A 16,451-nucleotide genomic window follows, 5' to 3' on the forward strand; every position below is an offset into this window, starting at 1 on the left:
ACAGATCTGGGACTCGGTTTTCTCGCCAGAAAAATGAGGAATTCGGGCAGGGGTTGGACTCCAAGGTGCTCGTCCAGCTGCTAGTCCTGAGAAGCGACTGGGGACACTGTGCTGAGTTTCATGGCCCTCTACAGAGGGCATCTGAGACTCGATAGGCTAAGCGTTCACTTGGGCAATCATTCCCAGACATGAATTAAGGATGAGTTCAGAGTTGTATCGATCTCTTCCCTGAAAGTACAGAGGCTTCTGAAATGGATAGGATCCTTATGTGTACTAGGACAAAAGCAGAGGTCATGAAATAGGGCAGCAAGGTGGAGGGGAAAGAGCCCTAGACCGGAGGTCTGAAGCTCCGAGTCCCAATGTCAGCTTGGGTTCTGATGGGTGAGCTCTCCGGCCCACCCCACCAGGCTGTTTGCTGCCCATGTGTCTCGCACCCCACCTCTCATCCAAATGCCTCTAGGTGTAGTCTCCCCCATTAGAGCGTAAGCTGTCTCGTACCTGTATCCCCACATTTGGCACATCTATCATCCATCTGGCTACATGTAATCTCACTACTACCTAATGTAGCCTACCAGCTACCTACATTATCTACCTATGTTACTTACACAGTCCGTGAAGCTTTGGGCAAATCATTTGACCTTTTAGGGCTTCGGTTTTTTCTTAAAATGAGAGGTAAAGCTGGATGATCTCCATACTTCCTTACAGAGATCCTCGCACCACAAATCCCTAACAGCTCCATGCTACTGACACTATCACTTGCAGCTGTCGGGGCTCACGTACCCCAAACCCCACTAGTGTTAGGGAGAGTGACCTCATGTGCCCATCCCACGCACCCGACTTCCTTCAACATCCACGGTCTAATAAGTCAAATCACCTTCTCCGACACTAATGAGGTAAAATGGGATGTGCAATTACGAAAGAACATTCAGTTACAAATAAATGACTATCATTACATTCCTTCTACTCACAAAACTGTTTAAGACAAAAACAAATAAGCTCACCAGAATACTTATTACTCAAAAGCTTATTAGAACAAGGTGGATTCAGAACTGAGAGGTGGTGTTTTTTTTTTAAGAGGGGAAACTGAGGTGGGAGGAAAGGGAGACATTCCTAATGGGCAAGGCTTTCATCTGACAAAAGACATGAAGGTGGATGAGCATTTAGAATTACTTTAATTCCCACCTCCCCCTAACCTTCATTTGCTATATTTGGATCTCAGTACTTTTGAGAGGAGAATACTATGACTCGCTCAAATGGGCTCACAGGTGAGGTCAGGTGAGATTCCTTCTGACGGGTGGGGACTGGGGAACATTGGGGACAGGGGGTGCTCGCTGTTCAGCCCCCCGGAGATGAGAGAAGGGAGGAGAGAGATGTGAACGCTTAATCGCTCTCACCAGTCACATGACACAAACTGTTATGACTTCTGGAGCTCTGGTTGCCTGGTGGAAACTTGAGTGATCCCACAGAGCAAGACCAGAGGGTCCTGGGCTTGTCAACAGCAGGAGAGAAACGAGCTTCACTGCTGCAATGAGGATGCAGATTTTAAAAGCCTCAAATCTGCAAGGAGGGGAAATGGAAATGTGCTGAACGTGGGTTTGACTGGCAGCTTTCCTCGTCTGTCGATCACAAGGTAATAAACACTGGGAGATGGCAGAAAAGAAGATAAATGCTTTCAGCAGTGCTATTCCCCACCCTCCCCTCCTCTTCCGCCCCCACTCAGCACATGACAAGAGAGTTAAGCAAGAAAATAAATCAGCTTCTTAACCAACTCTTTTGTTAAAAACTTTTCTTACAGGCCACCTACACGTGAATTACTGCTCTATGAGCCTACATTCTCCTTAGGGGGCCCACCGCGGAAAGGGGGAAGGGGTGCGAGTCAAATCAGCACCTGCACATTTCTGGATAGAGCTCCAAGCGGAGCCAGGAGTTGGCCTAAAAACAAGGGGAAAAGGACAGCTCTGACCTACGGTGGCCCTGGCTCAGAACAACCAGCCAAAGGCTCCAAATCAAAACGGGGCCTGAGCGTGATGCACAAGCCCTCAGGAAGATCACAATTCTCGGCCCTGGGGGGCGGGGGGGATTACTCCTTTCACTTGAGAGCTAGAGAGGAAGGGTCTGTGTGTCCTCATTATACAGAGAAGTAGCCACGAGGGGATCTGAATAGAGATACTCGACGCCAACTTCATGATTCATTCTATTCCTTCCAGGAGGGGCAAGGTGAGAGACTAGCCTCCTGCATCAGTCTGCCAGGGGGTTACCATCAGCCTGCGGGTCCTTAAGGTTACCAGGACTGGCCTCTGAGGATCAAGAGGAAAGATCCTCATGGGCTTAAGGGGAGAGAATAAAACTACACTTTCAGGGTTGGAAGAAATTTTGGACATGATCTAATCGAACCCTCTCACTGCACAGACGGGAAAATGAAAGTTCAGAGATGGAGGTGAACTAAGTAAACAGCAGAGGAAAGGTGCCGAGCCAAATTCACCGATGCTCCCCTTGGGGTTCCTTTCTCGCTACAGGAGGACTGGACATTGGGCAAGGCTGAGGACAAAGCTGAGGTGTCCTATGCTCATTCAGCAGACTGCAGCTGCCCTTATTAATCCATATTCCTTTGGGAACTGAGGCAAAGTCCACTCAACTGTAGAACTTTCTGGCTTCCCACAATTGCAGCTAAGATTCATGGTGGCGACAAAGCCAGTATTTGAGGAAGACTGGACAATGTCTCCTGAAGCATAACTATTTTCCTACAGAAGTGAATGAACCAAAATCCCACCTCGATCTTGCCAGGCTGTAGCCTGGGAACCTCGATGAGATGATTTTGTCCTATCTAACCAATCCAGTCCCTTTCTGCTGCCATTCAAGTTACTCCTAACCAATACCCTTTGCAAAGACACAGCTGCTCATGTGGGGGATGAGAGCAGGCCTCCTGAGGGATGTGTCCTTGGTGTAGGCAAGGAAACATGCAAGCCAGGTTCTGAAAAGGACCCCAAAATGAGGGCTCGGTTTGAGATCTGAGGCAGAGAAAGGTTGAGTAAGAGCTGATGAGAAATAGTTTCTAATTAAATATTCAGTTTAGAGACTAAGGCCAGACACACTTCAGACACCCAACCAATGAGCCACGTGGACAGGGACTGTCATGGGAGGTCTCACGAAGTGGGAGAGCAATTCTGCTCCTTGAAGAACAAATCCTGTTTCATCCCTAGGCATTCTTGGACTAAAGAAAGAGCAGCCATCACTGCTTCTTCATACATCTATGAAGGCTACTCAGTGGGGTGTGCGAGCAAGGGACACGTCCTCATACATGCTCTGGGAAGAGCATGTGGACCCCGTGGTGGGTCTCTTGGTGGGTCTCCTGTCCTTCATCACAGGTAGCTGTGAGCAGAGTCCACTTCTCAAGTTCTTTACGCCCTCTCAGACCCAGAATGGCACTACATAGGCCAGGAAGCATTCAATGTGTGTCCACAAAAATGACTGATGGGAACATCTAGGAATGCCATTTCTCACCCTGACACACAATGCTACTACTTGTACATCTAAGCTAAGGTTTTTAAGCATTAAAATTAGACACACTTGTTTTTCATGAGAAGTGGACATTTCAGCGTTCCTCTGCTACATATATAAAGAAAAGAGCCTAGTGAGGGAAAACCAGCCAACACCAAACCATGGAATGGAATCAGACACCACTTATATTGCCAAAGGAAGAATGAGACACTTTTGGGAAATAAACCATATTGACATGACTTTGGAGTTTGCTCCTTTAAATGTTCAAAAGTGCGCAAGTTGGCTGGGTAATCAAGGCTTTCATTTTGTGAAAGAGGGAATGAGAGGCTCATGTTAGTTGGCTGATGACTCTTAATATGAAAGAATTGGGATTCAAACCCAGGTCCTTTGAATCCAAATACACATCTGTATTTGGAACTGCTTTCCCATGATGCTTCAGTCTTGTCCAATCTGGTGAGGTGTGAGGATACCAAGTTAATGAAAATTAAATCCCCTGAGGCACAGGAGTCTATTCTAAACTTCTGAGATTCAGCAGAGATAATATTCAGTTCATGTGAGAGTCAACATCAAGATAGCCAACCTCCATGGTTGGCCAAAGAAGCATGTGCTTCAAGTTTGGGTTAACCTAATTTACCCTGCAAAATCTGAACAAAGGAAGCAGCAGACTTTCAGAGCTAGGACACAAGCAGGAATCCCACAACCACCATCTTCCTGGCTTCCTATTAAAAATCAAATACTCAGGCAGATGCTTAGCCTGCAGCTTGTTTCATGCATGTTGCCTTGATACTTTACGGACATCTTACCTTGAAGAAGGGCTTATTGTTTATGTTAGGTCAGATGGAGCTCTGAAAAAGCCTGTGGCAAACAAGTAGCTGGCAAAAAGAGGGTTTTCATAAAGGAAAGGAAAAAGAGGTTAAGATCTGTCTGAATTGTTTGTGTGTACTGTATGGAAAAGACAGGCCCCACTGCTTCTGCGGGCTCACATAAGGCAGCCAGACAGAAGGCAGTCATTCCTACTTCTCAGGCAAACATGGTAGTCACCAGAGTTGAAGTTCTCCCTTCCGTGATACTTGTTGGGAGACAAATACAAAATGCTCGCAGGTAGCATCACACCACAGTCCCATGTCCTGTACTTCATCAATCCAAAGTGTCTACTTAGTGCTGGGAAAGCCCCCACTCACACAGCAAGCAGAAACATGAAGAATTCTTAAAAGCATTCTGGAGGGTTCATGATGCATGTCAGCCATGGTCATACCAGTTGAAACTCCTACCTGGAAAGGTCCTGTGCAATCTGGCCCCACCAAACTTTTCTGAACGTATCTCATGTTCTCCCTTCCTTGTCTATATTCCAGTAAAATTGGGTGTATTTTGAATACATATCTGAATATATCAGACCTTCTAGTTCCTAGGGGCTTTCGATTATGATAATGTCTTCACCTTTCCTATTTTTTGGGCTCCTGAATTTCTAATGGATCTTTAAAGCCCCATTCAAATATTATGTCTTCTAGGAAGTCATCCCTGACCTTTCCTTGCCTGGAAAGAACACCCAGAACATTTGAGGTTTTACATCTAACACATTTACCATATAATCTTTCCTGACAGTTTGGAGGTTTGCATCTTATGCTCTGAGTAGATGATGAATTCCATAAGGACAGGAACTAAGTCTTATTTCAACTTTTTATTTCTCCTATTACCAAGAACCATTCTCTTTTAAATGGAGTAGGAATCCAACACATATTGGTAAGGTGATTCCAATCCACTGTCTCCCAAACCTAATTTTACATTTCATTTTTAAACAACGTGGGTTCCTGAAAAGATTACTTTATGCAGAGGTCAGTAACATCAACAGGGTTCTATTAATAATTAAAAGGAAAAAGAAACAATCTTCCGTGAGCTATCACTTTTTTCAAACACATCCAAAACAATACAGCCGAAAATAATAGGGGCTATAAAGTCTTCCAATCAGAACATTTCTCAATAGCTCCTCTGAAGAGTCTTGGGAAATTCTATCCTAGAAAAAGGGCTTCATCCAGCCTCCTATAAGGCTCTTGCCTAGAGGCCGATGTAATTAGCACAGTCATTTCATGCTCTGAAAAATCAGAAAAGAGGGGAATTCCACTCTAAGAAATGCTGAGCAGTCTTATACTCTGGTTTGTGTTCAGCCAAAGAGCATGGGTGCTGCGGTTAAAAAGCCAATTTGCAATGAGAGTTATTGCAAACAGTGAACAGAATTAAGCAGTGGAATAGATTCCAAGAGAGAGGAGCAGGTGACAGAGCAAAAGTGCAGCAGGAGATCAACACTTTACCAATACTTCCAAGCACTCGAAATGTTATCAGAAGCCTTGGGAGCAGAAACCTCAGGGGTCTAGCAAGGCCTCAAGAACAGAAAAACAGGCTTAGAAATGGCAGGTGAGGAAAATTCCCCTCTAGGGAAAATCTTTTTACTAAGAAGTCCTTATGAAGAGAGACTATATTTGATTGGTTTTATCAAGTGCTGAAAGCCACTCGGGCCTGGGTGGCTAGATGCAATAATCAAAGGGACGGCCTAGTACTAATGAGTCAGACAGAGATGTGAGTCCTTTAACTCAGTAGGAGAGAAGGCTGCTGTCTGATACTATTTCAGAGAACAGAGTCAGCTAAAGGGAAAGAAAGAAAATGGTGGAGGAGGCTGCTGTGCTTGGTTTCTGGTTATTTCTTTTCTGTGTCTGTTTGTTGAGAGGCCAGAGAAGGAGGAGGCTGGCTGAGCAAATGAATGAAGAAAGCATTTAAGTGTCTTCTATGTGCAAAAACATTATGTTAAATGCAAGGGACATGAATGGAAAAGTAGACCAGGCCGAGTTCTCAAGAAGCTCATCTTCTAACAGGGGAGACGATCCATATTGAAGATCGAGCTGAAATAAAGGGAATAGATGGGACAAATTCACCACTGATCGCTGGAGCTGGAAGAGAACTGGGAGCCCAAAGCCTCCTCCTTCCAGCTTTACAGATAAGGGTACTGAGTCCCAGGGGGCAGACTTGTTCAAAAGCAACAAAGAAAGGGTATGGGCTGAAGTAGAGCCAAGCCCCATTTCTTAATTCTGCCATCTTTTCATGACATCATAATATGAACAAAGAGAGAAAGGGATACTCAAGGTGGGGATGATGGAAGAGATAAATACACAAGTGATCAGTATAACACAACAGAAAAGGTGCAACCCAACAAAGACTTTTTTCTGCATCTGCAAAGTCAGGAAAATCAAGTGGGAGGTACCTGATACAATCTACAAAATACTTAACCATCCAAACATGAAGAAAGGGAGATAAAAGGTTTGGATTTCACCTTCAGTCAGGCTGACAGAGACAGTAAGAGCTGTGACTCAGACCAGTGAATCGCAAAGCTCCCTTCACCCTAAGGTAACATATAGTACTTTGTCTCTGACTTGAGAAAGCAGACAGAGGCAAAAAGGTGAGGAGCCCAGGAATACAGAGAGATGAGTGTTATAAACTAAAAAGAAAGATGCAAAATGAACTGGAGACCCCTATTCTAGAAGATCACTTAAAGTCACCCAGGAAAGAGTAAGAGGGAGAAAGGTACAATGGAAAGGCACCTTGTGGATTATGTAATCTAACCCAATACAGAATTTCATTTTGAAGAACTTTCACTACTCAAGGAGTATTAGAAACAACCCAAAGATCACAGGGTGTGTCCAGGAGGTACAAAGTCATGCTTCCGAGCAATGGAGGACCCCCAGAAGTGTAAGAGTTAGCAGAACGGTCAGATGAGGACAGATCCCAAAATTAGAAGGCTCTGGGTTCAAATCCCATCCCAGAGACTGACTAAACAAATCACTTAACTTCTTTAGTCCTCAGTTTTCTTGTCTGTAAAATGGGACTCAGTAATTCTTGGGGCCTTTCCAGCTTTAAATCTAGGAGGCTACAAAGACCCCCCAGACTGTTTTATTTCCTTACTCAATATTATCATGTGCCTCTGTGCCAGGCAGAGGAGACACAATATAAAAGTGAAGCTCCCAGTATACAAAGGGGAAACAATGTGTTTACATCTAAGTAAACAGTTACAAACAAAATAAATATGCAGGCATTAAGTGAAGAAAACTAGTAAAAGCCTCTGGACGGGGTGGCAGCTGGGCCAGGCTTGGAGATGTAAAATAAGAGCAGTTCAAGCATGGGCTGATGACCTGGGCAAAGGCAGGAAGGTGAAAGGGAAGAGGTCATATCTGGATGAGGACAGAAAGGCCGGTCTGCCCGGAACACAGGCGTATGAGGGTGAGGAACACATCACTGGTCTGGAGAGGGGGGAAGCTACTTGGGGTGGTTTCCCTTGTCCAATCCAGCCATTTGTCTTTTCCCCCTAAAGTCACTAGAGACAGCAGAATGACACAATCAGGCCTGAGCTTGAGGGACAACAATTGGGCAGCTAGGAAGAAAGAGAGGAAAAGATGACTGCAATGACCCAGACTGGGGGAGAAGGTCTGACTGTAGGGGACAGACCTGGGGGAGAGGGGAAAGGAATGGGGTGAAGCTTGTGAGGGACGGAGAACCCCCAAGGGTGGGCAATGGAAAAGTGAGAGATGGGTGATGACCTCCAGGGACGGAAGAGATGTGGATACTCTCACATAGGGAAATAGGGAAATTCTGAGGGGGGAGATAGCAAGTTAAGGTGGCGCAGTGTAGCTGGCCAGAGGCCCTATCCCGGGAGCTAAAGCAGCCGGGGGCTTCTTGCCAGCTCCAGAGCCCCTCGCCAAGCTGCCTTCAGGAGCTCCTGGAAGGAAAGACAAAGGAGCCCTCTCAGAGTTTCTTCCTATTCAAGTACTGTCTCTTGGATACCTGAAGTCAGGCAGGCCCTGGGACAATCTCTGCAGGCAGTTCAGTTGCTACTAAACAGCTGAATGTTAATAAAGTACAATAAGCTTTCCAGAACAGAAAACGTGCCTCCAAAGAATGCCTTTCTTCCCAGGGTACTCTGTAGATTTTTTTTTCCCCTTAATTAATCCCTGAAAGGTAGGTGTAGCACGAATTCTCACTGATGAAGATAGATTTTATCAGGTTAAGTGCCTTCCCCAAGGTGACAGTGAATAATGGGAGCCCAGGTCACACAGTTTTTAGTTTGGTTCTAGATAGGAGAGCAGAGAGAAGAAATCAGTGTGCTTTTAGGAGAGCAAAAGCTTGTTAACTAAAAAGCATGTCCCTCCGCCTCCCCCAATGAGTTAAGTAGATATATTTTAATGTAACATTAAGGAGAAAATGTTGAAGTGACAGATGGCATTTGTAGAATAAACTTCAAAGGTTCTCAGTGATCATTAAGGACTGCTTAACAGTGGAGTGCCCAAGAAGAAAGAAAGACAGTTGTTAGCTGAGGCTGGAACAAAGTCCTTGACCTTGTCTGAAGAAGGCAAGGCTGACAGAATAGTGGCCAAGAAGGCACCTGGACCTGTTCCTCTCTGGAAAAGCCTGAAGGAGCAGCAGCAGCAGCAGCAGCAGCAGCAAAGAGGGCCTTATTTAAAATAGAGATGCAGGCAAACTCTACAGGGCCTAATTCTACAGGGTAAACAGTGAGCTCCAGGATGGAGATTGACATAGAATAGGTGTTTAAGAAAATTTTGAATAGGGGAGAATTCAGGATCAAATAAAAAACAGAGAGGTTCAGGAGACATAAAGTGAATAATGTTGATAATGTAGATAATGTAATTTTCTTTTTTAAAATTTAATTTAATTTTATTAAATTAATTTTATAATTATAACTTTTTTTGACAGTACATATGCATAGGTAATTTTTTTACGTTATCCCTTGCACTCACATCGATAATATAATTTTCCACAAACAAAACCAATGCAACTAAAATTAGAGAAAAAGCAAGAAATGGGGAAAAATGTTTGCTTCAAGTTTCTCTGATAAAGATCTCATTTCTCAAAAATATAGGAAATTGAGTGAAATTCATACTTTATTGATAATGGTCAGGCAGTTTTCAAAGGAAGAAAGAAAGCTATCCACAGTCACATTAAATATATTCTAAATCAATAATTAGAGAAATGTAAATTATAACAACTCTGAGGTACTACTTCACATTCATCACACTGGCTAAAATTACAGAAAAGGAAAATAAATCTTGAAGGGGATGTGGGAAAAAAGGTACACTAATGCACTGATGGTAAAGCTATGAACTAGTCCAACCAGACTGGCCATCAATTTGGAACTATGCCCAAAAAGCTATAAAATTGTGCATACCTTTTGATGCAGCAAAATCATTACTAGGCCTATACCTCAAAGAGATTAAAAAAAAAAAGAAGAAAAAAAAAAAAGGAAAGTACCCACATATACAAAAATATTGATAGCCACTCTTTCTGTGGTAATAAGAAAACTGGAAATTGAGTGGATTACTATCAGCTGAGTAATGGCTACATGAAGATGATAGAATACAATTATACTGTATGCAATGATGAAGAGGAAGGCTTCAGGAAAAAAAACTAGATAGATTTATACTAATGGATGTGAAGTAAAATGAACAGCACCAGAATAATCTATATAGTAACAGCAATACGGCAATGACAAATCAACTGTGAAAGATTTAGTAAATTTTGATCAACATAACCCACACAGTTTCAAAGGACTCATAATTAAAATTGCTATCTACCTGTTCATAAAGAATTGACGGATTCAGAGTTCAAATTACAGCATATGCTCCTTCTTTCTTCCTTTTTCTTGTCTCCCTGCCCGCCAACATGGCTTATGTAGAAATATGTTTTGCATGACTTCATATTTGTAATGGGTTTTGTATTTCTTGCCCTTTCAATGAGTGGAAGGAGGCAGAGGGAAGGAGAGAAATAAATAAAATTGAATGTAAACAATAACTCAGCAAGAAATGCGTGAATAGGGAGTAATGTGGTCATACCTATACTTAATAAAAAATCACTTTGGTGACTAAAGGACGAATTGCATTAAGGAAAAGGTGAGGGAGACCGAATAAGAGGGGCACATCTGAGACACGTTGTTGTCAGACTTTGGCAGCAGTGAGGGGCTGAAGATAAAGTCTAGGTTGAGAACCTAGAAAGATAGTGGTATGCTTGACAATAAGAAGGAAGGTCGGAAGAGGCAGGCTTCTTTTCTTGGGGAGATAACGAATTAGATGTTGAATATGTCAAGTTTCAGATGTCAACTGCACATCCAGTTCAAGATATCGGAAAGGCGAGTGGAGATGAGTCTGGGGCAGGATGGGAAGATATGAGAAGAGGATGCAAGGAGAGGGGATGACTCCACGAACTGTGCAGAGGTGAATTATACTTTTCTACTTCTCATAAGCAGTCATGTGGCTTTCTCTTGGTAGCTCCCAAAATACAATGTGAAAAATATTAAAGCTAGGAGCGGAGGAAGCATAAGCAAAGGACGCTTCCAACAGCCTCAAGGAATAGGGACCCTTGCATTGCTTTTCTGGACAGTTCTGACCTTAATTCCATTTGAATTAGTTCTTAGTATTTCAAAAGATGCTAAGTAGACTTGACCATCAAGAAATTAAAGTCCTACACTTTCAGACAGTGCAGCAGACAGACTAGTAAAATAAAAGAGAGAAAGAAAGGAGAATGGACATCGACAGGAGACCTGAGGGCAAGCAGGGCTCATCAGTGCCAGTGACAGGCCCAAGCTTCTAATGCCAATCTCCTACCCCTTCAGCCCAGTTTCACTAAGTGCACTAAGTGCACTAAGAGCTACATTCTCTGTTCCAGAGTCAGAACCCCAGTTGGGAGGGATCTCTTAAGATCAGGTTCTTTGACCTGTACCACAAAGGAATCATCTCGTCCACATGCCCCATTACAAGAAAGCCCAGCCCCCATGACAACCTATTTCATTTTAAACTGTCCAACAGTTTTTGTCTAGATTAAATCTAAACCTAAATCTACTTTTGTGCACCCTTTCTGACCCCGTTCTTGGTTCTGCCTCCGAGGTCGTGCAGAACAATTCAATCCCTCTTGCATCTGACAGCTCTTCAAGCACCTGCAGACAGCTCTCTTGTTCTCCCACCCCCCATTCCTTCCCCAGCTCCTCACACACATGACCCCGACGCCCATCACCACTGGGGCTGTCAACATTCCAAGTTTGTCAATATTCTTCCCCAAATGACCCAAAGTGAACACGATGCTCCACAAGGTCTGCCTGGGGCAGAGTCTGACAGAGCATCATCGCTTCCCTTTCAGAGTTTGAATCATGAGTCTGAACGCCCTCCTTCTCCTCCCTGAATACGGAGGAGCTGGTCAAACTTTAACCTACGATAACTCTGCTTTTCTTAGCTATTGATAGGATAATTGATGGAAGGCCCTCACCGAGCCCCCATCTCATTCAATGCCTACACAAAAAGATGATATAACGTACCTGACAAGAGGCTGTTCCCCCTTCTCCCCATCCCCACAGTTCTCATTGATCCCAACCCTCGACTCCCTAAGGAAGAGTGGAAATAGGAAGTAGTGACAGTGGAAAGTCCATCCATTCTTTTTTAAATCAAGAAGCTTGGAGCCTGCACTAATCAAACTCTACCTCAAGAGGCACACATAGATGCCCACAATTTATTAATGCCAGGGAGAAAAAATGAGGGAAGGATAGTTCATCCCTTGGGCACGGACTTTCAAGTTCTTTCTCTGCCATGACGTCTATCCCAGAACTCCATGCCTGACAGGACAAAGCTCAGGACAGCTAAAAAGCTCTCCTGGGGGTGGGGAGCGAATTTCCGAACCACTCTCCTACCACAAACACAGGGTCCTGAGGGAGAAGCAGCAGGACGGTTTTCATTAGCTGAGATGCTTCACATCTCAGGCACACGGTTTAGTTTTGGGTGAATAGCTCCACTTCTAATTGCTTCAGAAGCAGCATAACAAGCACCAGCCCTGAAGTCAGGAAGACCCAAGATCAAATCTGGCCTCAGACACTAAACACTTCCTAGCTGTGTGACCTAGCTGCAAGTCACTTAACCCCAACTGCCTCAGCAAAAAAAGAAAAAGCAACAGAACATTTACCACTATTCTCTGGCCTCCCCACTTCAGCCCTGGCACTGAAAATATGAACCAGAAGATACTTGGGGGCCCCTGTTGTTCAGTTGTTTTCAGTCAAATTTGACTCTGTGACCCCATTTGAGTATTTTCTTGGCAAAGATCCTGGAATGGTAAGTTTGCCATTCCTTCTCGGGCCTATTTTATAGATGAGAAAGCTGAGGCAAACAGGATTAAGACAACTAAGGCTGCTGAATTCAGATCTTTCTGTCTCTGACTTGATACCCTAACCACTCCTCCTCCCTGATGCTGGGAGCTCCTAATCAGTGCCTGGGTTGGCTTCACTGGTTGTGGCACAAGAAAACCCAAGGAGTTCATGCTCTGGTGCATACAAAGGTCAAAGACTGGAAGGATGGCTCAAGGAACGTCTTGCAGGCCCTCCAGCTGCCCCTAGGGTGGGGGCTCTGTGTCCCGGACCACCCCATCCGCAGCAGACTCAATATTTCTCTCCCTTATCTCCTCCCTTTGTATACCTTGAGGAAGAGGTCACTTCTTGAGTGGAAGGATTATTCTCACCCTACATTTCTCCATGGGGATTTCCAGTTTCTGGGAGCACTATGCTTCTCAGAGATCTAACCACAATGCCCGTATGTTTCCTAATAATGGGGTGGATCCTGGTGAAACAGTAGGGAGGCTCCAAGTGCCGGTCCCCTCAGCTCTGCCCATTCTGAGTCTACTTGGGAACAGTCCCTACCCTCTCAGGTTGCAGTCAAACCCTTCTGGTGAACTATATATATATGTTCAGTTATCTCCTAGCTACACAATTGCTAGATGCTAATTTCAGAGCTTATTGGCACTATATCTCAAAGCTGGGTTCTGGGAAATGCTTTGCCAATACAGCAGATTTTTATCTTAAATGCCAGATTTTGTCCTCCCAAACTCTCCATTAGGAACATTGGTTAGCTTGGTCAGAACTAACAGATTATTGTGCAGGCCCAAACAAGCCGATCCACACTTATGACACAGCAGCTCCCAGTCAGGGAAACCTGAGTTCAAATCTGATCTCTGTGTGACACTGGGCAAGTCACATAACCAATGTCTGCCTCAGTTTCTTAATCTGAAAAAGGAGTATATTAAAAGCCCCGACCTCCCAAACTCACTGTAAGAACCAAATGAGATAATAATGGCAAAGTGTGTAGCACAGTGCCTGGCACATAGTTAGCACTACACAGTACATGTTGGCTATCACTATTATTATTATTTGCAAAACTAACTTAAGCAAATCTGCGAATAGTAACACATTCAGGTCCAAGCTTAACTATGCATTCTGCCATCTCCCATGCAGCTAGACAAAAGCACCAGGCACACAATAACTGATCAGCGGCACAGAACGGGAATATTCCGTGTCTCAGTTGCAGGGACTTTTTCCTCAGTATTGGTTGTTCCAGGAGAGCTATGGAATATAAGTAGTGCCACGGGTACAGGTTCACATCAAGCCAATTTAGTAAGTGCTTACACAGCTGAATCTGTCAATCTCACTCCTACGCAGAAACACGTGGGCCCCAAAGGGCCCACCACCCACAGAACTCTGCTCTCGAGTTTGATACCCTCTAGCACAAGAAGTTGGGCTAAACCCCAGAAAATTAACCAAAGAAAAAAGATATGGTTTGGAATAGTTAAGACAGCGAGGGACAAAGATCTAATCAAGGCATGGTATCAGCAAAACTTTTCCTTGGGTTAATCTAAGTGGGTGGTCTGGGTCAATGGCCCAAGTCAATGGGTAGCTCCAATCTGACACATATTTTCCTGTATTTGGGAACTAACGAGACTTTATCACCACTTTAAGTGGGGAAACGAGGGAAACAATAAAGGGCAATGTGGAAGGCAGGTTGAAGAGGGTAAAGGTTCCTGCCACTTCCTTACACTTGGTGACCAGGCCTGCATCATCCCCAAAGCTGTTCTCAAATCAACTACAGGTATCTTGCCAAACTGCTTCGATTCAATCTCGGTACTTGTAAGACCATTTAGTGGGCGCTTGCGGTGCACAAACCAAGCCCGTAATTAGTTGTGCTTCTGGCTGGCTCTAGAGAGCATCATTGTAATCCAATCAAGGACGTTCTCGGTATGCTAAGAGATGCCACTGTGATGGCTCTTGGTTCCAAAACAGAAGCCACCGAAAACACTTCCACACAAGTGATTTTCCATGGTTAAAGGAACAATCTGTATTTTATAGATAAAGAAAGCAAAAGGGGAGAATGAGGGTCTGTCCCCGGAAGCTGTACTCTCTCCTGCAGACTCCCCCCACCATCACTCTGCCTGCCAGAAAACTTAACTGTGTGAGGAGATCTGAGGAGAAACTGGAGTCCAGAACTTCCTCCCTAGTGGAGAGGAGCTTCCAGCAAAACTCAGGCTTGGTGCCATCTGCTGCCAATTGTCCATGCTGCCCCCAAATACCAAGCAGTACTGGGAAGGAGGCTCACTCCATCACCAGTCAAATAAAATTCCTCTAATAGGCTCCCTTGAAACATTTCAGGCCTTTTAGTCTGCAAACCATCAGTAGAAGGAAAGTGATTGTGGCAGGCTGGCCTCCATGGCTCCACTGGCTGCTCTCTGGGTCCTGAGGCTTTGACTCTTAATTGAGTGATACTCTGTTCCTATCTGGAAAACAAGAGAAGATGGAGACCAGAGGCCTGCCTTCCCCGGACTGATAAGAGCAACACAGTGCAATTACCCCGCCCAGCTCGGTTTGGAAATGTAATCACCGCCCCAGTCTCCTTCCCAACTGGGTGGCAACAGTGTAATTACCTTTTCAGGGCTCTTTGTTTAGGAGTATCAGCCTTCTTTCCCAGGGAGAGGAGGGGCCGGAGTGTGCCTCAGAATCCACAGCTCTCTCCCTGGGAGAAGGTCTGAGGAGCAGACCAAACTTCCCACCTCAGGCCAAAGCTACCCGGGCAGGTGCCCGAGAAGGGCTTCCTGGCAGTAGCTTCAAGTTATTCGCTTCAAAAGGAGCTGCCCATGATCTGTTCTGGTCAGCACAAAGGAGGTGGACGCCCAGATCACAGCCACATGGAACATTTTGTAATCATATTCAAATATTAACCTTGGCCAGCACTGAACAGGAGCCCCGCTGTCTTTTCTACCTCCCGCCATCCCACTTCCACACTGCCCCTCCTGGCAGGAGGAGAAGGAGGTGAAAAAGGCAGGAGGGGCTCATGTCTGATCCTGGCCACGGTTCTGGAACCAGGAGCCATGGCAGTGGCAGCTCCTCGGCCACTGAGAACGTCCTTGACTGGGCAGCAACAACGCTCTCTAGAGCCAGCCAGGAGCACAACTATTTATGGGCTTGGCTTGGGAACCACAAGCTCCGGGCTAATGAAGCCACAGAAGTACTGAGCTGTAGCTGTTTGCCAAGATGCCTGTGGCTGATTTGAAGGGAGCTCTGGGAGAGATATAGGCCTGGTCACCAAGTGTAAGGAAGGGACAAGAACATTCACCCGCATCAAACTGCCTTCTCATTTCCCCACTTAAAGTAGTCATAGTCTCTTTATTTTCCAAATACAGAAAACTGTGTGCCAGAGCTGCCCATTGGCCTGGGCCATTCTGACTGGCCTCAAACACTTCGATGAACGCAAGGAAAAGATTTCCTGAAACTGTCTTTTTCCTCCCTCATTGTCTTTGATGAATGATTCTAAACCATGTCCTTTTCCCATGGTCACTTCTCTGAGGTTTAGCCCAACTTCTGGTGCTAGAGAGTATCAAACTCCATAGCAGAGCTCTGCTTATGTGGATGCTTTCAGAGTGGTAGTGGTCAGCCAGGAGAAGAAACTGGAGCTGGTCGAGGTCTGTTCCTTTTGTTTCTTTTTGTAAATCTAACCAAAATTATCACAACAGGGTCTGTGGTGAGATCCTGCTGTTGGGAAAATGGCTAATCAGCAAGTACTACAAGAACCAGCTGCTTGCAAAATGGCAGATGCCAGGGAAAA

The 16,451-nt window shown here is 44.9% G+C and overlaps 1 protein-coding gene across 7 annotated transcripts in view; it reads right to left on the minus strand.

Annotated features, from left to right (window-relative positions):
* Positions 1–16,451, minus strand: part of AMBRA1 (autophagy and beclin 1 regulator 1) — a 171,493-nt gene that overhangs the window by 64,879 nt on the left and 90,163 nt on the right. The window lies entirely within an intron of this gene.

The sequence above is a fragment of the Sminthopsis crassicaudata genome, chromosome 6 (genome assembly GCF_048593235.1).
Source record: "Sminthopsis crassicaudata isolate SCR6 chromosome 6, ASM4859323v1, whole genome shotgun sequence".
Lineage (NCBI taxonomy): Eukaryota > Metazoa > Chordata > Mammalia > Dasyuromorphia > Dasyuridae > Sminthopsis > Sminthopsis crassicaudata.